This window comes from Dermacentor variabilis, chromosome 11 (assembly GCF_050947875.1).
Source record: "Dermacentor variabilis isolate Ectoservices chromosome 11, ASM5094787v1, whole genome shotgun sequence".
Classification (NCBI taxonomy): Eukaryota; Metazoa; Arthropoda; class Arachnida; order Ixodida; family Ixodidae; genus Dermacentor; species Dermacentor variabilis.
Window position 1 is genome coordinate 20,050,127 of NC_134578.1, and position 22,374 is coordinate 20,072,500.

General features: G+C 46.7%; 1 protein-coding gene across 2 annotated transcripts in view; it reads left to right on the plus strand.

Annotated features, from left to right (window-relative positions):
- Positions 1-1,675: 1,675 nt before the first annotated feature.
- LOC142564074 (G1/S-specific cyclin-D2-like) overlaps positions 1,676-22,374 on the plus strand; it is a 383,466-nt gene continuing 362,767 nt past the window's right edge. For both annotated transcript variants that reach the window (XM_075674904.1, XM_075674905.1), the window contains exon 1: positions 1,676-2,298. The gene's annotated coding sequence lies outside the window, so the exon portion shown is untranslated. The remainder of the gene's footprint in view (positions 2,299-22,374) is intronic.

The window sequence follows — 22,374 nt, forward strand, 5'->3', positions numbered from 1 at the left end:
CTGGCCCGTACCGTGTCTTGCGTCAAGTAACTGACGTCACGTGAGCAATCGCCCCTCTTGAGCCAACCGTGGCTCAGCATCACTGCGACGTGGTCCACGCCGCGCGTCTTAAGTTGTATCACTTGCCCGCCTCCTAACCAGCACCGATCCGGTGCTTCAGCCGCAGGGGGGTCATGTGACACGCTGACGAAGAAGAAGTTTCCATCTTGGTCGGAAAGAAGACGACGCTCTGGACTTCGCGCGCTGCCTACCATCTTGTCAGCCGCTACGATTATTGTAAATATCCTGTAAATATACGTCTCACTGTTTTTAACCCCGTAACAATATATACTTCTAGGTTGCGGATGCACGTACGAAACAAAGGCGATGCTTTATTTCCTACGTAAGCATATGTTCACGCCCAACCCAGGAGGGTAGACAAGAGGAGGGAAAATGCTGCTTACCACCGTGTAAATACCTAGCTTTGACTGCTAGCTAACACAAGAACGGTGGTCAACATTGGGTGTATGCGTGTGGGGAAGTAAAAGGGCAAGAACAGAGGCTATCAGCGAGGGGTAAAGAAGGCAACTATTTACCCATCTACAATATGGCGTCCAGGTAAAATTTTAGCCATAGTTCATTTGCGGAGCGACTTCCTCAAGAAAGACGGAGGAAAAGAAAATATAGCGAGAGGATTCGCTCCTGCGTTCACTTTCACCGAGCTTATACTATATCAGCAGCTAGTGCAGAGAGCGAGAAGGCGTCCTCTGCAGCGAGATCAACAAGGTCGCGCTCCGGCGAGACCGCGTAAAGCGTGCGGGGCCGACGAGGGAGACAAATAACAAATGGTCATTTGCCCGACGCGTTGCACTAGACAGACAGAGAAAGCCGGTGCTGCAGCCGCCGCCGCCTCGACGCGACGCGACGCTGCGCCGGCCCCAGCACGGCTCCCGGCTAGCTGATCGCCACCTGCGTTCGTAAACTCTCCGTATTCCCCCATTGTTGCCGCACTGCGGAAAGGGAAACGACGCATCTGTAACGGGCCACGAGGCAGCATGCGTCCCTTTCCCCCGCGCGTCAGCTGTTGCGTGCAGCGCGTGCATACACGGCGAGCGCAGTTCCAGCCAATCAAGCGTCAACCCAGACACCGTGTTACTCCCCGCCGGTGGCTCTCGCGCGTGCGCATGCGCGCGCGCACGCGCAGATTCGTACTTCGCGAGTTCGTCTGCTCTCTGGATCCCCTCGCATATAAAACGGCGATTAAGCAATGTGAGAAGAAAAGAAAAGTGACAAAAAGGCGAGCAATCTGCAAAGGCGTTCAGCGTGCTGCATCCGACACCTTTGGTAATGGTGGCACAAGGAAAAAGCGCTAAGTCCCTGTGAAACGTCAAACCTCTCTGAAATTAGGGGGGTGCTGAAAATGCGGCTTTGCCTCGGTGGCTGTCTCCTTTAAAAGCGTGTCGTGCATAAGTATCTTCTGCTAGCAAAGCCACCTGCATGCAATCTGTGCATTCGAGTGTTCTTCTGCATATAGAAACACGGCGAAACGCACACACACACACTTAAAAACACACATACACTATTGTACGCTGGCAGGAACACAAGGCTGCGGATTAGTCTTCGGCTCGCAGGACTGAGGCTCGGGAACTTCTGTCTGCTACTAGTTCTGCGGGCAGTCGCCCGCACTGATTCGTACGTTCAAAAAAATAATAATAGATAATAAATAAAGAAAGACAGAGCTTTGCTCTTGAGAACGTGGATCTACGCACTACCCTTTGTCTCACAAGCTGCCCAGTCGATCCGTTGATGTACCGGTGGCCAGGCACAAACTGCACGCAATTACGGCTTAGAGACACGCCAGGCCCGACGTTGCTTGCGTGCAAAAAAGAACAGCGCAGCCCGGTGGCGCCGAGTGAACGAATAGTTCGCCGGAGCGAAACACGCATGAACTATGGGCGAAACAAGTGCGCGAGAGAAAGTGAAAAATGAAAAAGTAAAAAAAATATATAAAAAACAATGACGTAGGATAAAGCCACTGAAGAGCGAAGGGCGACAAAGCGCTCGCAGTCGTACGCTGTCTCTACGAACGTGAGGACGATCTCGGATAACCGTGCAGTGTGTGCCGCCTTCTGGGCTTTCAGTTTTTTTCCCCCCCGAATTCCAGGAACGGCTTCGTCGGCTCCGTTTTTTTTTTCTGCTCCACCGCATCACACCGCAGCATCGTCCTGCCGTGCCATCGAAGGTAACACAAACAAAAAAAGCAGAGAGAAAGCCGGCTGCACAAAAAGGACCGCAAGTGTCTTTGAAAACCACGAACGGGTGAGCAGCTTTTGGCGCCTGCCACGTCTTTGCCGATACGGAAGTCGATGCGATCACTTTTTCTCGTTCGATGGATGGATGGATGTTATGAGCGTCCACTTCGCAACGGGGCGGTGGGTTGCGCCATCAAGCTCTTGCTATTATACTGCTTAATGTCCTACCTAGGTTAAAAAGGCGACTCCTTCGAGCAAGCTGGCCTCTAGTGGAGGAAAAAAAAAAGTACGCGATAGAACTGAATCTGTCAGGTTACGGGCAGTATATTGGTGATGCAGAGAGCAGAAAGTATAATTTAAAACTGCACGAATAAAGGGTGGCGTAGGCGCGTCGGATGCTTACGTGTTTATGTCCATAAAAGAAAAAAAAAACAAGAAGAAAGCACAGAAGTGTTAAGAGTTATTTTGGTTTCGCGAGCAATGATAACACCTCTTAACCTCAATATTTTGAGCGACTTCAAGTTGGCACTGCTCCGGATTTCCAACTCAGAAAAAATCCACCTGTCAACTGGCTACGTGGACTGCCTTGCAGGGAAGCCCGTCATAGGCCATGCGTTGTGAAAGACTCAAAAGTTATATCGCTGTCGCGTTAGGAAGACAGACTCGGTTCTTTGCGTTGGTGCACCTCGACGAGGGATGATAATGAATAACAGTATGATTTACGCGGCGCTTTTGCGATCAGCTGCCAGACACTACGAAGTTCTTTTTTTATTATTATTCTTACTTTTTTGTTCAATTCTGTTCGCTACATTACAATGAAAAGTTTACTCGTTCTTCCATCTGCCTTTTCTCTTGTTTCCTCTCGGAAAAATTCAGCAGTGTTAAAAAAAAGAAGTGCAAGTTATTCTTATGTACATAACGACATTCTTGTTCAAACTGCCGTTTGTCGAAACCACGGCTGCATGTTTATCCAAATAAGAGTACCGCAAAACGCGTGTTGAGCTAGAATTCAATGCTCATGAACATGCCCTCATTAAAAAAAAACATTATCTGTCCCTTAATTCGACAGAAATTCTTTCCTCTCGCATAAAGCCTACGTTGTTGTCGTTGTTGTTGTTGTCGTTGTGCGTTCAAAACATGGCTCGTACCCACAGTAGGGTAATGCCAAGAATGGAGTAATTTTAAGGCGCAAGCCTTATATCTCTATGTTTCAAGGTCGCGTTGTGAGGTACAGAAAATCGGAGCGCTCGTACCACTGCTGACGAGTTCATCGTCGTGTTCTTCCACATCGCTTCTTCCCCACCGATGCCGCTAATGATTCCAAAAAAGAGGCACAGGTAATTATAATAAAGTTAATTAAGCCACTTGAACCTCGACCTCTGGTGGGAGTCGACCCCGTGACCTTTGGTATTAATTAGGGGGAAGTTGATTAAAGCACAGGTAATTAAGACAGCTTTAGTGAAGGCTCTCGAAACCAGGCCTTTAATGGGAGAAAACAAGTAATAAGAAGTAACAACGGATCTTAATGAGAATGCCAAGTGACTTAATGGACGTCTCTTGAGGGCGCAGGCTTTCGCTTTGACCTTCTTTGGCGGATGCTAAAGTGGCTGTAAATGTTACGTTCAGTTAACAGCCAATAATAAAGCACACAATGAAAAGGTGTGACTGCGAATAAAACAGTGTTTATGTAATTGAGCAGCGAGACCAAATAACTGGACGGTGAAATTTAAAACCAATAAATAAGAAGATTGATTGCAAAATTTTGAATGATAGTAATTGAAGATATATACAATAGGCAGAGCAGGTAACGTAGAAATTAGTATCGTGCGCATCTTCTTGCATAGATGAAAGCACTCACTGCCCCAGACGCGTCCCTGTGACCAGAACCGATCGAGTACCATGGTGCCGAAAGAGGGGGAGAAGCGTTTCGTCATTTCCTCATTTTTGCGATTTTAAGTTTTTTTCTTCTTTCAGTTCTTTCATTTATTCCGCGCAGCGCAGGTCAGTCCTTCTATAAATGTTTCATATCAAGGGCTGCTCTTTCAACAATCTTGGCGGCAAAATTAATGCGATGTTTGCACTTTCTGAAGTCAATGACGTTCCACTTATATCAGCGGCACTTTCATAACAATTGGACGCCTATACCGCGCGAAATATTTCTTCCAGCTGTCATCACATCAAGACAAAACCGTGAACAATGTTCGGTATTTTGATATCCTTAAACTCACGATTTGAGCACTCCAGGTATTTCTGCGAACGCTTGAAGCAAGAAGCGCGATCTATAAATAGGAACCGATCAATAACGAATCCTTTTAGTCTAGCCTTTAATTCAATTCGAAAGTCGTTCTGAGCAAGGTGATCATTAAAGGAAAAAAAATGTGACAAACTCATTTGGCACGATCTAGAGTGATGAAATATGCAGCAGATCTAATGAGTGGGAATCCATATACAACGAGGCTTTGTGTGAGTGCACAAAGACTCGAAACACAAGAAAATCAATGCACTCACGCACACACACACATACATACAGACACTCACACAAGCGCGCGCGCACGCACGCACACAGGCACACACAACATCATACAAACACACACACACACACGCGCAAGCGCAGGTGGACCCAAATTATACCGAGCCTTTTGTTAAGCGGAGTTACTGACTGCTAGCGAGTACGACGAACGCCTTGAACGCATCATGGTTTCGCAGGCAGCGTGCGCATACGTACATATCGCAATTGGAATTCATTCTGTCCGCAAGAAACGTTTACTTCCGCATTGCCATGCAGCCGCGGATGCGCGAAGGCGAGTTTTCTGGTTCTTTTTCTTTTCCTTCCTCTGCTCGGCCGGCGCCGCCGCTGCCGCGCATGCGCGGAGGCGAGCGCCATCTGGTGTTGCTGCAACGAACCCAGCAGTGCACGCGTTGCTCCGCTGTGATTGGTTGGCCCACACTGTACATGGGCGCTGCATCCTTGCTGCGCCCATGTACAGGAAACCCGGCGAGGTTCGCAAAGTTTAAAAGTGGCCAGCTGTTATTCGCTCGCGGTTTCATCGGAGCGTGCGCGACGCTTGTAATGTGCTCACGACGCCTTAGCCTGTTCTTTGTTAACCGCTTGTTTTTTTTTCAAACGTTTGTTATCAAGTGCGTTCCGTTGTGGGTTACGCGAATTATATGGAAGAGGCAATTGCAGACGAACACTCAAACATGGCTTTATCGCCAAATTTCTATAGTGTTTTTTTTTCGTTTTATGTGCCGTCTTTTCATCTTCTGAGATACTTGTTCTTTAAACAGTCAGTATTTGGTTTACTGAAGTACGTACACTCATGCGAAGCAAGCAGTAAGTGGACACGGCAATATTTGCTCCCACTGCAGCTATATATAGAACTTTGGAGGAGGTCTCGCAGTGATGCCGTGCTTTCTTTTTTTTTTTCTTGCTGCATTGGTACTGATGACATGCTCGGAGAAGAAACTGCAAGATGTCGGCAACTTTCCAAGTCCTGTAATGAGCCTTCACACGGGACTGCAGTATCGAACAGAATAATAGAATAAAGGTGTGGCGCCCAGCCACGTGCCCTGTTCCATGCAGTCCAAGCGTTCAACATTTATTCCAGCTCATGCCATCCCGCTTAGAAAACAACAGAATAATCAAACACGAGATTCCCTGAACGGAGAACAATAATTGGACAGATTTGAGTAATCCGTTTTCTTTTTCCTTTCTCACTGTCAGCACCACGCTATTGCCTGAAACTGAACGTTCTACCGACCAATAATGTTCCGAAAATAGGCGACATTTTCCGGCTTTTTATGCAAAAAAAAAAACCTGGTCTCCGTTTTTTCCTCCTTCTGCGGACGTATCAAGTCGTCACGCTTGTCTGAGTGTACAAAGCTGTACCGCTTGGTTTGAACATACGTAGCAAGCAATGACAGGTGGAGCTTGTGCACATTTATATGACAGGTGTACGTGTAGTCATATATTTATATGACTTGTGCATATGACCGGTGGAGCTTGTGCATATTCTATTCGGTAATTCATAACTATGTTTTGTATTGACCGACTTTTTAACCTTGAAGAAATTTCGATGCCGGTGTAATGCAGATACACTCGTGTATGTAAATTTAGGTGCGCGTTAAGTAACTCCAGGGGGGTCAAAATTAATATGCCTTCCACCCCCTATCTGCGGCTTGCCTCATAATCATATCGTGGTTATGGCGCGTAAAATTCCTGAATTAATTTTTGTCTCGAAAACAGGTTATGAAAGCGCAGAAGACACTTTGTCAGACGGCAGTCTGGCCGGGTAGCGTTTTTAGAATTGTGAATAGGTACAGCGGGGCGTGGCACTTTTGACGGAGCTCGACGTTTCTGCGCATGCGCGAGCAAGAGCGGGCGCGAGAGAGAAAATCTGGGGGCTTTTGCGCCTTGAATGTATGACTCCGCCTAGGCACTACGGAGGAGGTTTCTTAGAGCGCGTTGCATTCGTTTGTCCCCTAGACATGCCGGCATTGCGGAGTGCGCTCGAGTTGGTTTATACGCTCCGCCGCTGGCTGCCCGCGCGGTGAGGCAGTGGGCGCGGACGCAGCTTGGTGATCGCTGTGTCTGAAGGGACAATGTTCTGACTGGTGTTGTAGAAGCCGGGGGTCGCTTTTTTTTTTTGTCGCGACGATAGATCTGAAAACTTACAAGCACTGCTCCAGGAGGGCGCATGTAACCGGCAAACGGAGGCCTCAGGAGAGCACTTGAGATTATATTAAGGCAGGCGGCGCAGGATTTCCGGGGCACCCAAGTGGCAGCGGGGGCATCAAAGCTGGAAGCAGGGCGACCCGTGGGTTGGGGCCGCAGAGGCCGAAGCGTGTCAGGGGGTGTTCGCATAAAAAAATTGGCTGTCCGCGATAGCAGACAGCCGATCTTATACTCCTCTGGCACGCACAGGCTTCTGTGAGCCCCAACCCACGGACAAGTCCGGCTTCTAGCTTTGATGTCCCCGTTGCCGCTTTGGTGTCCTGGAGGCGCCGCCAATAATGCGAAATAATGACACGCTGTTTTCATTAGTAAAAACATGATCGAATAAATATGATTGCGTCGAGCCGCCCACTTGCGATGCTAAGTTCAGCACTACCGCGCCCCGCGACTTCTGCCGGCACGCCTAAGGACAAGCGCATACAACGCGCGCCAAGAAACTCCTCCATAGTACCTAGGCAGAGTCGTATTTTCAAGTAGCTAAACTCCCCACATTTCCTCTCTCGCACCTGCTCTTACTCGCGCATGCGCGCAAACGTCCGCAACTGCCGCGCCCCGCTGTACCTACAAGCAGTTGGAAATACGCGGCCGGATAAACTGCGCCGATCCCGAAGGCAATGTGATAGGAGTGGTCCGAAACATGGCGCCCCTGACGTGCTTCCGGCTCTGAAATTGCTCGCGTGGCATGGATTCAACACAAACACAGCCTTTGTGATCAATTTTTGCTACTTGGAGGGTGCCGTCGGTGACGCATGGGTGTGCACAAAACGCACTAAAAGTGGTGACTCGCTGGGAATATCCTCATAGTAGTGCACGATGAATGTCCTCGCAAGAGTATTAATGTGGATTGTAATCTGGGCCGATTTTGTAAGCAGTGTAGTGGTATTGTAGGCAGGCAGTGTGTCACAGCATCGACATGCATGCATCATGTCATTGACCAATAGATCTAACAACTTAGCGCATCTCAGCAGCATATCTCAGTGGGTCTATTGGAAGCTATTGTTCGAATTGGACAATCAGCCTGTCGATTTCTGCCCAATTTCCGCGTCTACTGTCGTCAGAGAACCGCATACTTAGGGGTTTTTATTTTTTGTTAATGCTGGACCAGAGTTATGATGAATGATACTCTTCCGACTCTTGGACCATGGTTAAGGCGAAGATCACACCACCACGTTATCACAAATTTTCAACCAGATTTTAAGCTAACCTCTACTGAACATAGCCTGGTGTAAATTTCATTCCGAAGTGATTGTCCGCTTCCTTTACTGTGGAGGCTTATTTCACGTCTGAAATAAACTTATCAACACTTGAAGTTTGAGAGAGAGAGAGAGAGAGTGAACTTTAATGAGCACCAGCAGTTCAGTCGGCTGGGCCTAGACCTCCCACAATGGGACGTCGAGGTCTTGCCTCGTTGAAGTTATTTTTTTTTACTTTCCAACAAGTTGCAGGAGGCTGGGAAAAAAAGCGGCAAATGTGGTTTGAAAAACACCACGCCCGCTATTAACGCACAGTAACTTCAACGAACATGCAACGGAAGGGAGTTCTTGCTCACGTCATCCGCTATTTCATTGCCGTTCACCTTACACTTGGCCAGTTTATTCGAAGTATTAGGAGATCGGTGGTGCACGCGTAATGCGCATAATTTAGGCTGACAGTGCGGGTATATCGATGGTTTCAGCTAGGCTTCGTGGTGACGGTGCTGCGCATGCAACAACATACATTATATAAGCTCGGTGAGTGGCCTCCGAGATTAACGTTCGGACGCCATGTTTGGCGACTGTGACACTCTGCTTGTGTGCTCAATAGAGTTAGCCTATACAGTAAATCCAGTGTTTCAGATTCCCGTAGGTGGAGGCCGCATTCCCGTGAGGACGGAATGAAAGGACCTTTGCATAAAAACCTATCACTACACATGCAACAAAAAGAAAACAATGAGAAAAAAATCAATTAAACATTGTCAGAAATCTGCAACACACCTGAGCTATGTGTGGCTTCTCGCATTGTTGTTCTCCGTATTGTTTAGACGTTCGCCGCCATACTACGCTGCTTCGTCAGTAAAGATTGTTACATTGTCTCGAATTCATTATCTCTTATGACCCAAGACAGTCGCTCCAGGTGCACACTGTATGTATTAAGCAGTCAGCGGCCGGCTACCCGCAGATTGTGAATCTCATAAAGAAAGAAAAGAAAAATCATACGCGCACAACCGAAGTTGCCACATTAGCGTTATAAATCATCAGAGCGCGGACAAGTAGTTACTTTCCGCGCCGCGCTACGTTGCTTGCCAAGTTATCAATAAAAGCCACACAATGGAAACTAAGTGAAACTTGTCGCTACTGAAACTAGTAACACTAGTTAGTAGTGAAACTAGCGAGAGAAACTTGAACAAGGAGTTAAATAGGAAACTCTACCTCAGGGTTCAAGCCAAGCACCCGCCACGGTAGCTTAGCGTCTATGACGTCGCGTTGCTGGGGCCATGGTTTCGATCTCAGCCACGGCGGCCGCGCTTCGATGGAGGCGAAATGCAAAAACGATACACAGGTTTAGGTGCCCGTTAAAAAAAAATAATACATAAGTGGTCAAAATAAATTCGTACGTCGCTCATGCCGGCGTGCCTCATAATCAGATAGTGGTTTTGGCTCGAAAAATCCCACTGTAATATTATTTTATCGTAGGCGAACTTCCATTTCCCTGTTCAAATAAGTTTACACATTCGCCAACTCTGGGCTCGAAGTCAATATCACGGCTCTCTAAACTGGTTTAGTTATGAGCAATAAAGTGGCCAAATGTGATTACGTGTTTACAGCTAAGTTATGTAAAAATTGTTAGAATGCGACCGTTTTGCAAAAGTCTTGCTCCCAGGTGAACGGTGTATTACTGAGAAGTTTATAGTTCACCAGCTTTGATCGCCTTAGATGTCTTAATTGGTGTTGTTTATAGAACTGTGATTTCGTTTTTGTTTCTTGCAGAGTTACAATATTAACTCGATACTTCAGTCTCATTTATAACTTGACAATTTTGATTTTTTTTCGGACAAATTATGGGCTAAATCAAAAAGTAATTTGTTAACTCAATATAATTACTTTTCTGTATATGCAACAAACCTAATCTAATTTCGTGCAGGAGATGCAGAGAAAAACGATCTCTTCGTTACCACACGTGTGTGTATATATATATATATATATATATATATATATATATATATATATATATATATATATATATATATATATATATATATATATATATATATATTGGTTAAATTCAGGGTGATAAAAAGTTTTGGTGCTAAAACGAGCATATAATGCTAAATTCTGACTATACCCACTGTTAGAATTTCCGATATGCAGCCCCATGTATATTCGGTTTATTTACAATTGTGACAAAATTAACGATGATTCGGTAATAAGTCCGCCTAATTTGTGTAATACTTACACATAAAAGAAATCACAGGATAGCCTACGGGGAGTTTCTATAGGATTTAGATAAGGAACGGGCGGCTCCCCTGTAAGATATTTTACGCACGGCGGAATTTGACGAAAATATTTTGCATGACATTGTATAATTTCCTGAATAATTCAACAAAAAGAAGCTGCGATATCTTTGTACTGTGTACGAAAGAATTAGGGTATCGAAAGTATAACGACAGATTACGAATTTATTTACTTGTGTCAGTAAAACAACCTTTGAGTGCACAATGCAGTCCTGCAACATATTTTGCAGACAATTCTTACAAAATTTATGCGGATTCTGTGCAAGTTCAGCTTAATATCAGCAAAAATTGTGCGGAAAATAAGCCGAGTCATATGAGCGCACATGAATGGAACATTTGCGAATTGGATCTCCTTTTTCCTATTCTGCGTAAAATATCTCCGACCCCTTTCAAATAGTGTTTCCGCACTGCTTGTTCTTCATTGGAAAAATAAATGTTGCCCAACAAATATAGTCCTAACGTGCTCAAGCAATGCAAAAGAGTGTGGCGGTAGAATTCTGCACGACCAAGTGACACCTTGGGTTCATAGCCAAAACAAAAGTGGTGCGTGTGTATGTCCTCTTTCTAATCCCTATATCCCAATCTTAGATTAGGGTAGCAAACCGGATACTCACCTGCTTAACCTCCCTGCCTGTCCTCTCTCTCTCTGTCTATCTCCCTCTCTCTTTCTCTCTATCGCAACGTGTTGCACTGCGCACTTTAGCACACTTTCTTGAAAAATCGGGAATATCTAGAACTTTTGAAGTCATAATATTGTAACTTTGATTACGACGTCATGCTCGAGGAAGTAATACAATTTTTTTTTCATCGTTTGCACATATTCTTGTTTCCGCAATAGCACCGTTAACGTGTCCTCGTGGCTTATGTGTGCGTGTTCGCGACTACTACATATGTTTGCCTCGGTCATCGGGTGTCATTTGTATTTCAACATGAAGATTTGAATGTAGTGAACTAGTCAGGAACATTTTTATTGTGGGCGTAAGTTGCGCGTGTGTATGGGAACTTTACAACTGTTGTCGCCATTTTTTTCTATTCTTTCTCTAAAACTTTTGTGCAGCATATCTACGAATTTAAGAGAAATGGCCGGCGCCGTCGAGCAGCAATTTCATTGAACACAGATAATTAAAGAAAAAGTGGCCTGTCGTGGCAAGCATGGACACTTCTTACATGACACGCTCCTGTGTACATGAGTATATTGAAAAGGCGTGTTTTATATCGTCAAATAGCTCCTCCATGCTATGCTTAGTCCATCGGAATATAACCCACGGCGAACTTATCTATCAACGCATTTCTTAGATTTTAACATAGCGGGACAATTTAGTTCGGGACACCTGTTTTTGCTAGCTACAGTCTCATGAAAATATCCGTAAAATCCAAACACGGCAAAGAAGGCAGCCGACATTCACGCTGCAAGAAATGACACGGAAGTGCGGGCCACCGTCGTGGCATAGAAATCCACCTGACCTTTACCACCAGCTCTGCTATTTCGAATCGTGAAGCAGGTGTTGCTAGCGTCGACAGCTTTGCTAGTCTTACAACCTGTCACCTTCTTGAGTGTTTTGACACCGATGTTCGCTCTTGATTGGTAGCGACGTGACAGAAATAGCGCGTGACGTTCTAAGAGAGTGAAATTCGTGAGCTGATTTGAATGCCGGTATCTTGCAAATGGGGACGTGGAAAGTCACATCGAATGCGGAAGAACTCTCCGTCCGCAGAAATACGCATCCGAAATCCGCTAGAAACACAACTAATTACTTCGTTTCAAACTGGGCAAAGCTATTTCGAAGTTCGTTCAAACTGGGAAGCTTGCACAGAAGCAAAAAAAGTTGAAAACACCGTTAAGCTTACCAAAGTGAAAGGTCGCTACTTACAGCGGTCAGTGAAGCATTTGCCCGGCTGGTTTAACATGGCAGACACTACTTCTCTGCAACGGTAAACCCCCGCATGTTGCGCTTATTCTTCCAACTGTGAATCGTCACTCATCCGTCCACATCGCCATGTGAAGTCGGAAAAATGTAGTCGCTTTTACCAAAGTACCTTCAGTCAAACACGAGATTCGAACTTCTCAGCCCTGCCTCGCACCATCGAGCTTTGGAAGGGTCTCTCTTAATATGTAGTTAACATTCGCAATTTAAAAGAGTTAAGGGATTCAGTACTGTCAGTTTGTTTCTGTCCATGTCTTTGTTCGTTCGTTTACGTATTTTTCGTGCCGATTATGTACTAGCATCTAAGGGCCAGTACGCCGAACAGCGAGCGGTTTTAGCCCACCAATACCATCCTTTTTTTTCTCGGTTAATAGAACATCGTGTGCTACAACAGGCTCTAAACTGCTAAAGAGTTCTTGGGTAAAAAACACCATTTTGTTATTCGTAGCAGCAAGATGTTCATATATTGCTTGCAAAAACACCAAAACCAATAATATATAACTAGCCAGTTATATCTACAGCGCATTGAAGGTAAGCTCCGAGTCCTTTTCATTATTCTTCACCCAATGTTCCAATTTGGAACGGGGCAGTGATTCCCCCATTTCAAGTGCAAAAGAAAGAGATCGAAATCTCCGATTCGAAACATTTACAACGGGAGAATGCCGTGAGGGGCGGAGCTGTCTGCAGAACAGAAATGAGATGGCAGTTGACGCCATCTTAACCCCTTCGGGCGACAATTCCTGCACATTTCATGCGTTGTCAAAATAATGAAAACCAAACTGATGTAGAACGGGTTAAGGATTTTCGATTCTTGGGTGTCCTTTGCCAAGTGTACAACATGTGCACTTTATGTGACAAATCTCTACGGGAATGTCAAACATGAGAACATTAACTGTGTCTGAGATACTCGAAAAACCGCTATCCCACCGCATGATAAACATGCCTGATGCATAAACGTCATGAAAAGCAACGAAAGACGTGAACCTACTACATGAGTTCTCACTGGCACCTATAGCAAAGCTCCAGTGCACATGCGCAAAATGTTGAATCACAGCTATCGCTTTCCTAGCTTTTTCTTGTCGACGCGAGGTTGCATAAAGTAGTAGAGACCTCTTCGAGGTTGTTGGAATCTCAGTGCTGACACCCGTTATTGCAATCGCACCGCTGGCACGAGTTGTTGCAAATGGGTTGCAAGCCCCAAGGGTAGCGTTGGCCTGGCGGCCTGGGGCACAACTGGAAGCATCCGAAGGTCCGAGCAAAGCATGAGTCGACTGCTAACAGAACAACTTGTTTATTCTAGCATCGCAAAAGAGCGGCCGGTCAGGTCGACCGAAGTGGAGAGACGGGAGAGCACGTAACTCAACTGAAGAAATCGGAGCCTCTCTTGGCGTCCGGGGGCAGCTGCTTTTATACTCTCGGAGTTGAGGGCAAGAAGGAACGGCTCGATAGAGGCGCACGTGACGGCGCCGCTCGGGCACGTTGAGACGAGTAGGTGACGCATCCGCCGGGCCGGCGCCGGTCAGACCTCCTCGCTTCACAGTTGGGGGAGCTCCTCTCCCCGGCTGCCGCGCTTTGACAAGCGTGGGCACCAACATGCACACACACACACGCGCACACGAAGACACGTGGCATTAAAGCATGCCTGGACGCGCTTGGCGGGGAGGCGTATCGGCGGCGCTGAACGGGCCAAAATGTCCGCCGCTTTGAACGAAGCCCCGGCGTCCGTTGCATCCGCGCCGGCTATACCGCGCGTCGTAGGCGAAACGTAACAAGGTGCGCTCCATTACTTGGGCCCCAAGCTATCTTCCTAGCCCAGTCAATGTCAATGCAAAGTTAATGCTGGCCGAAGATGGACCTCACAATCTCTCAATATCATTATTTTCATTAGCGCTTTTGATTTTGGTGCACTACATTGGCACACAGAAAAATGCATGCAGGGCGTGAGAGGGATAAATGTAAACCTACGGAACCATTCGATGTGTACATACTACATCTTTTACAATGGCGAAGTCGTAGAGTTAGAATGCGAGGAAGACCGCGGCAATACGAACGAACACTTTTAATTCCATTCCATTTATGTTCCACTTGTCAGTGAAACAGGTCTGAAAAATTGACAATAAAGGCCAATTTTGCTATCGCATTTCGCTATCGCAGTTTAGCTACCGCAATTGAGCTATCGCAATTTAGCTATTGCTGCTTAGCTACCACAATTTTCCCGAAGGGCGAAATTGCGATAGCGAAACTGCTAAACCTACGATACCAAAGTTTACCGTTGCACTTAGACTCCTCGAACGTTATTTTAACTATACGAGGGTCCTCGCACCCTTACAAGCTTTGAGATCTCGAGGCGCGGCAATGAAGTTACATCATCCCTAGATAATGAGCACTATATTGCTTTGCAATTTTGAATCGTCTGAGAACACTTAAGAAAAAAGAAATGCGTTGAGAATGAAACGTTTGATGAATTTTATTCGCACGCTGCAATTCTCAATATTTCCGAGTAATATATTAATGAAGATCGTAAGACCTGCTTTGAGGAATTTTGGCGGTTGGCTAATATAGCATCTGCCTTGTATATATGGCGCAGATAAGCATACATACTTTTTTCTTGCGCTGCCTATTTAATGACCAGAATGGGAACAAAGACGACGACAACGGATGGTGTGGATGACGCCCGTCCTCGTCATCAAGTGCACAGCACAAGAAGCAACTACTAACAGCCACTAACTAGCCCAGTTCATTGCTCTTATAGAGATACAGCATACATACCCATAATTATATGCAAAACATCATGGCGACAGTGGAAATTCACCTCGGGTGTTCGCAAACTGCTATCGCAATAAAAACATTTACGCAGGAACTCCTGTGGGAGTTGTCTAAGCATGCGTAAGCATTGTGCCACTTGCTCATCTCCGCTCAGCCTGGTGTCATCATCATCATCATCATCATCATGTTTATGCCCACTGCAAGGCGAAGGCCTCTCCCTGCGATCTCCAATTACCCCTGTCTTGCGCCAACTGATTCCAACTAGCATCAGCAAATTTCCTCATTTCGTTGCACCACTTAGTCTTCTGCCGTCCTCTACTGCGCTTCCCTTCTCTTGTTACCCATTCTGTCACCCTAATGGTCCGACGGTTATGTAATCTGCGCTTTACATGGTGCCATTACCAATGTTACGAAACTTGATCCGACAAGTGTAAGTGACGGCGCTGTGACGACACGAACTGCTGCGGGCGGCAGCGCAACGTGAAATGATGACGCAAGCAGACTACTGTAGCTTACGACACCAGGTGCGCTGATGACGTTCCTATGATTATAAGCCGTCATTGCTTTTTAGCACCTTATCCAACCGCATCGAACTATTATGAACCGTGATCTACCGCACTACCGCGGCGGCTGCGTCTGGCGCGGCTGCGAGGTCGCACCACAGAACACCTATACAAACTTAGAGAAGGGAAACTGTACCTTCCACAGTGCTACGGAAATAAGCGTAGCGGTGGCGTCGTGAACTAAAGTATGTGACCACGGGTGGCGCTGTACAACAGGAAACGGAAACGGGGTTTTGCACAGTATGGTCGCTTTACCTACTGGTTCTGGCTGATGCGCATCGATCGTGCTCCCGCCAGTTTGGTTGCTGTGTGGCAAACGTAGCGCATACATATGTATGTAGGCGCTACGTTTGCCACACAGCAACCAAACTGGCGGGAGCACGATCAAGGCGCAGCAGAATATATGTAGCGCTGAGTCATATCGAGTTAAGGCACACTCTGAACTGACTTTTAAGGGCATCCCGAGCGGTTTTTCATTTATTACGCCGCCGTTACCCCGAGTTGTGCCGCCGCGCTCCAGCTGTTGCATTTCGTGTAGGGCTACTGACAGAGTGCGGTTTCCAGGTGGCACGATGGCCTCGACTGGAATAAACGCACACACCAAAGATTGAGTAAGCTTGAAAATATTTTATTTGCATTTTACAAGTACAACAAAAAGCACACGTCTACGGATTCACACAAACGCGGTTACATAGTCAAGAACATAGTCAAGAAATGGCTCATTAATAAGGGTAGCACAGACGCACAAAAAAGAAGACCTAAGCTACAAGACGTACAGTCGGCTGCTAAACATAACTTCCCTGTCACCGCGTGTCACTTTTATACAGCATCTTTAGAGCACTACCAGGCCGGGTAATTCGGCGAAAAGAACGCAACAGCTTACGGCCGTCAGCTGCCTCTTCCTTACGGGTGTCATAATTATCCTAATCTCCGCATCAACGTCGTGCAAGTCCGCATACAGGTATCTGTATCTGAACCACATGTGCCAGCTTAATACATGTGTAGTGAAATTATGATAACCACTGCGTCTTATCAAACGTATTGGTTTTGCAAATGCGCATTACAGCTGACGGAACGACATACTGTAAGTGAAGCACAAGAGAACAAGGACAAAAGGAGGATGCAACACTTGAAGAAGAAGTGAAGAATTAGTAGGCGTACAGCAAACAAGCGATGACGGAGAACACACAATGATGCATCGGGTGTTCTGTGACATCGGTTTGCGTACTTACGGTGTTATGGAGATCAACGGCATAAAAACGTACCTTCAAGCGTATTCCGTCAACCTCCGCCGCATTCATTATGATAATCAACGCCTAAACAAAATGAGGCACTATTTTTTGCCAAGAGTAGATCTCTTTACAGCAAGTCTGTGTAATGACTCGCAGACGAAACCAGCATGCTTTCGAAAATCTTTTACCGCCGTAGTATTCGAACGCCAACGGCCAGGAAACACATCGATACCAATAGGCTGTCGGCAGTCGGTGGTTAATCAAGTACAAAAACCTTGACGCTATGACTAAAAAGCAGCTTCAACAATCAAATTAAAAAAAATGAACTGCCTATTTGCCTGAGGTAAAAAAACATCCTTAGACACCTCGATTGTTCATGTCAATGGTTTGTGTAAATTAAAAAAATCAGCATGTTCAGCGCCCCTAGCAGAGAAAGCACCAATTAAAGTATTCGACCAAATTACAGTAGCTCCACTTGCGCGCTTAAGCTGAAACGCGCCTCGATTGATTTTTCGCCCTCTGTGGCCATTTGTTGAACTTGAGAGTGTGCGGGGCCTGGTCGCACCTTGAAAGCGATCTGTGATGGCGACACAGAGCGCCGACTGTTGAGAGCATCGTGTATTCTCGCCGCTCAGCTCGCGTCGAAGACAGAGGCGGCACGAAGGTGAATTCACTCGCTGCTGCAGGCGCTGTCTTGAAAGCGATCGTCTTACGGGACGGACGGACGGACGGACGGACGGTAGTTCTTGTTCGGTAAGCATAGAAATGCTTTCACATTTAAAGTAATAATTCAATTTCTAAGTAGAAATAGTGTCCTTTAATACTTTACAGAACTATGGTAGAACGCGCCCTCGGGCATCGGTTCTTCCTTCTGTGAAGCTTCTTGTGTCTATATGGCTCTATAATCTTGTTTCACAAAGGATCTCCTAAGTAAGCGGAACGAACATGCAAAAATGTTTCACTTACTCTAGGAACATATATTTAACGAGATTCGGAGTGTAGTTCCGCATTGGTCGTGCAACCGCTTGGCTGGCTGTTTTTCTTATTATTTTTTCTTCTTTTGTCAGGAACCGATAGAATATACTTGGACAATGGCGACAGCTCGGCTGACGCAACTGAATACGAAAACTCCCAGCATAAAGATGGAAGGAGGGCAAGGACGTGCAGATGTGCACGCGACAATGCATAGGAAGTCGTGCGCCGTGTTCGGATGTCCATTTAAATGTCCTTTTTCTTTCGTGCGCTGTCTCACTACACGCACCGGAGTCACGTACGCCCGGCGGATGTAATAACCTATTTTCTTGACTTTATCACTATCACTTGACTCTATCATTTGATACATACATACATACATACATACATACATACATACATACATACATACATACATACATACATACATACATACATACATACATACATACATACATACATACATACATCAATCCATTCATCCCTCCAGCCATCCATCCATCCATCCATCCATCCACCCATCCATCCATCCATCCATCCATCCATCCCAGTGGCGTAGCTAGGTCGTCTGGCACCCGGGGCCCACAGGTCTTCTGTCACCCCCCCCCCCCCCCCGGTTGTAGTCGAGGAAGGCGAGGATATCGACAATTTCCGGGTTTCAGCACCAGTACAGCCGCCTTGGACACCGCGCACGTCCCCCGCGTCCCCCTCTCCTTCGCTTTCTTTCCCAGAGGTCGCGAATGCAGCAGGTATTGGCGGTGAGGAGTTACGGAGTCGCCATCTATAGGAAGCGCCTCGCTGGTGTAGTATGAGGGATCACGCGGCGCGCTCCTCATAGGTTTTGCTGTCAGCGCTCACTGAAAACACCACGCGGGAGCTCTCCCGGAAATTTCTGTAAGTACTTTCGAAACGAGAGAAGTTTTTTACTGTCTAAATAATAATCTTGGGCAAACTGAAAGCACAGAATCGTTTACAGACGCTATCTCTTTACCGAATACGTACATTAAACGCCACTGTGCGTGGTCGCCGCGATTTAGACTCCCGAACCGGCTTCTTGCGTGAAAGGTAGGCAAACGCCGAGACCAAACTACGTGAAATATGGTCTTATAGTGTTCGTATATCTAAATGGAGCGTAATAGAATGAAGCCACAATGCAGCGACCGACTGCGTGTCTGCATGCTTGTCTGCGCACCACTTCGCTTTCGCCGCGTGCGCGTTTTCGCACCGTGTCATGAGCTTTAGGCTGTAGAACATGAGCATTTGACAGTACACAAGCAACCAATGTTGCGTGGGCGCTATCAGAGCTGTTCAAAAATAATTTCATTCTAGAGACTTCGACGCCTACGGGGACTGATGTGCCGGACGTCGCGACGATTCAATTTTTTTTTTCTAAATTCTTGGACGTTTCAATATTATTTCTCGAGTTGCGTCGCACTATATGTTTATCCGTGTTCTCAGCGTGCGATTTCCCGCTGCTTCTTTTTCTTTTGTAATCCAGTGCATTAATTCATAACACAAACATGACCATATGCCATGCGTTCTTTTTTTTTGTGCTTCTTACCGCTCCCTTCCACTCCAGTGAACTTGCCAGTATATATAGCATCGACAAGTTCATAGACCAAACCGTCATGACATTAGTCGGGCAGCGGACTCGGGCGAGCGTCTCAGTGCGCGTTTTTCGAACATTGCAGACCCGGGGCCGAAGCAGAAATCTTCCTCGCGTCTGTGCTTGCTGCATACCCTAGTTGTAGCCGATGACTGCCGGTTTTGTTTCTCGAGCCAAGCTTCACGCAGCTTCTTGTCCTGCGGCTACGTATGAATAAGGCTGACACCGGGCTCCGTTGCGTACGTTCGGCACTGCGGCACCGAGCAGTAGCCTACCATGTTGCGCACCTTCAAAGGCAGCCACTACCTATTCTAGTGCTTTCAATCGTTGTAAAGGAGACACTCGAAGCGGAAAAATCCCGCTAATAAATGAGGACCGCAGCGTACGAGGGAACTTAAACTTTCCTTTTCAGCTCGCTTCGGCGCTCCCGAAGCTGCTGACGCGCCCGCTATGTCCACGTGATCCCTAATAGCACGTCACGCCGATGGTGGCGCCAGCTTTTCCAGTGGTGGAGCTATACCATAGTGGAGCTCGAGGCTAATACACGCTGTTTTTTTCTGCGCCAAATAACAGTTTCTGCACTGATAACTTGTGATAAGCGCATGTGCACATCTTCTGTCAGACTGTAAAGGCCGCCCCACATTCAGCGTTTTCCCGGCGTTTTCTGGCGTTTTGTCACCCGGCGTCGCTCGGCGTCGACGGTGAGGCTGGCGCCAAGCCAAAACGTCGTGCTCAAGGGACACCAGATCTCGCCGCCGCCGTCGGAAGCGGCTCGACAGCGCCGACCAATCAGCGCGTGGCAGGGCGTGGCCGCGCTGCTGGCAACTCTTGCAAGAAACTTCCGCAGATTCGCAGTTCGCGCCGCCATTGCTGTTTGTTTGGTTGCTTCAATCATGCTACCGGCGAACATCGATAACGAGCTTCTTATAGCCATTGTAGAAGCAAGGCCGATATTGTGGCAGACCAAACACAAGGAACACAACAATCGTGTTAAAAAAAACGTTTTGTGGATTGAAGTCGCCGCCATCGTCCTGCCGGGTGTACCAAAAAAGAAGCAGGAGCTTCTTTTTTAGCAGCAAAAGCTGCTGCCTTCTTTCCATGATGTGGCGTATGGCGTCTAGCAATAAAAAGCACCTACTTCCCCCTCTCTCATAGAATAAAGAACCCTCGATGCTCAGCTTCGCACGCCGACGCGCCGACCGCTCGTGATGTTCACGCCGATATTGCTGCCAGTTTTCTGAAGCTTAGCCTTGTGTAATTTTTCTACACAGCCCTGAATATTTTATTTAGCGTAAAACTATGCAAAAGGCATAAGTATTGCATTGAAGAATACTTATGACAGCTCTTTTCATTGATATTACACAATTAGCTTAGGAGGTATCTGGTAAAATAAATCTGGTCACATTGTGCGACGCTGCGCTGGCGCTGGTCCGCGTGCCGCTCGTGTGGCTGGACGCCCTCTCTGGCGCCGTTCATGCGACCGCGCCGGGAGACGCAACGCCAAAAAACGCCGGTAGAAACGCTGAATGTGGGGCGGCCTTAAGGCTTGGCAACCAATACAAATGCGGCATCGTGGCAAATACGGCTCACGTCACAAGTAAAAAAAAATTATAAAGTTTTAATTACCAATTTTAGCGACAACATTGCATTTGCAAAATTGAAGGCCGACATTCATATCTTGCCCAATAACAACTTCACGAAAATCGTCGTAGGTTCTATAGCCCGCAGTATTTTGCCTGTGGGCAGCCCTGAACGAAAACGAAAATTAAATTGTGTCTCAGTGACGCTGATCTCTCCACCGTATTAGAAAAACGGAAAACGCCACCTACCTCCTTGCTGCGCGGGCGCCAATGTTATGACAATTACGACTTCTCTTTATTGTGATCAATAAAGCCTTGTTTTTATTTACTGCTATACGGACAAACGTGATTATCCTAGCTGCGGTACCACCAAAAGTTTGGGAACAGAATTGAGCACGCTTCGCGTCGATTCTTGGCGTCACGATAAAAAAAAAAAAAGGACCTCGATGAAGCCCGTGCCTGCGAAACCTGTTGGTCTGCACTCGCAATGGAGAGGGTTGAGGGTTCAACCTCACTGGTCCACTATTTCATATTTCTTTCGCTACTGCCATACTAGGCGCCGCCCGCAGTGCCAAAGTACTGTAGGTTGTAGCACCCAAAACGATCTTGTTTGAGAAATTTTTGTTGAGTTAATAATATGACTTTGAATCCTCTATTCTGGAATTGAAGTACTTCCTCTATAAGTACTAATTAGGGGAATATTAAGGATATGGTTATTACTTACCTGCCATATTTTTCACGCTACCGAGTTCCTAGTAATCACAGACACATAACTTCATGGAATATCCTTACAATATTCACGTTTTTTTTTTAATTTTGAGCAGCTGGCACAGACACTGTACTTGACATGAAGTCACACAATAACAACAGTTTTCTGAAACTTTCGAGGGTAAGAAGGAAAGCGTGAAACATAACAGCAGGTTTCGCAGCGGCTTCGCGGAGCGAGCGGGAAAGGGGAAGTAAAAGCGAGCTGAACGTCGCGGCGCCCGCGACTATATACAGCCTGTGGAGTCATACGCCGCCAAACTCTTCGGCCGCACCGAGTCTGAAGACGATCCAGAGAATCCCATTCGCGACTTTTGACGGCCGCACTTATGCAACGTCGCTCTCAACGAACGCTTCGCCGTAAACGAGAGCGCCGGGCGCGCTCGTTGAACGCCCTCTTACTGCTGTCTTTGTTCGTCTTTGCTGCGCGTTGTGGACGGAAGAGGGACCCAAGAGCCTCAACGCCTTACTGTGTATGTTTAGCGACTCCTGCTCCCAGCATGAACGCA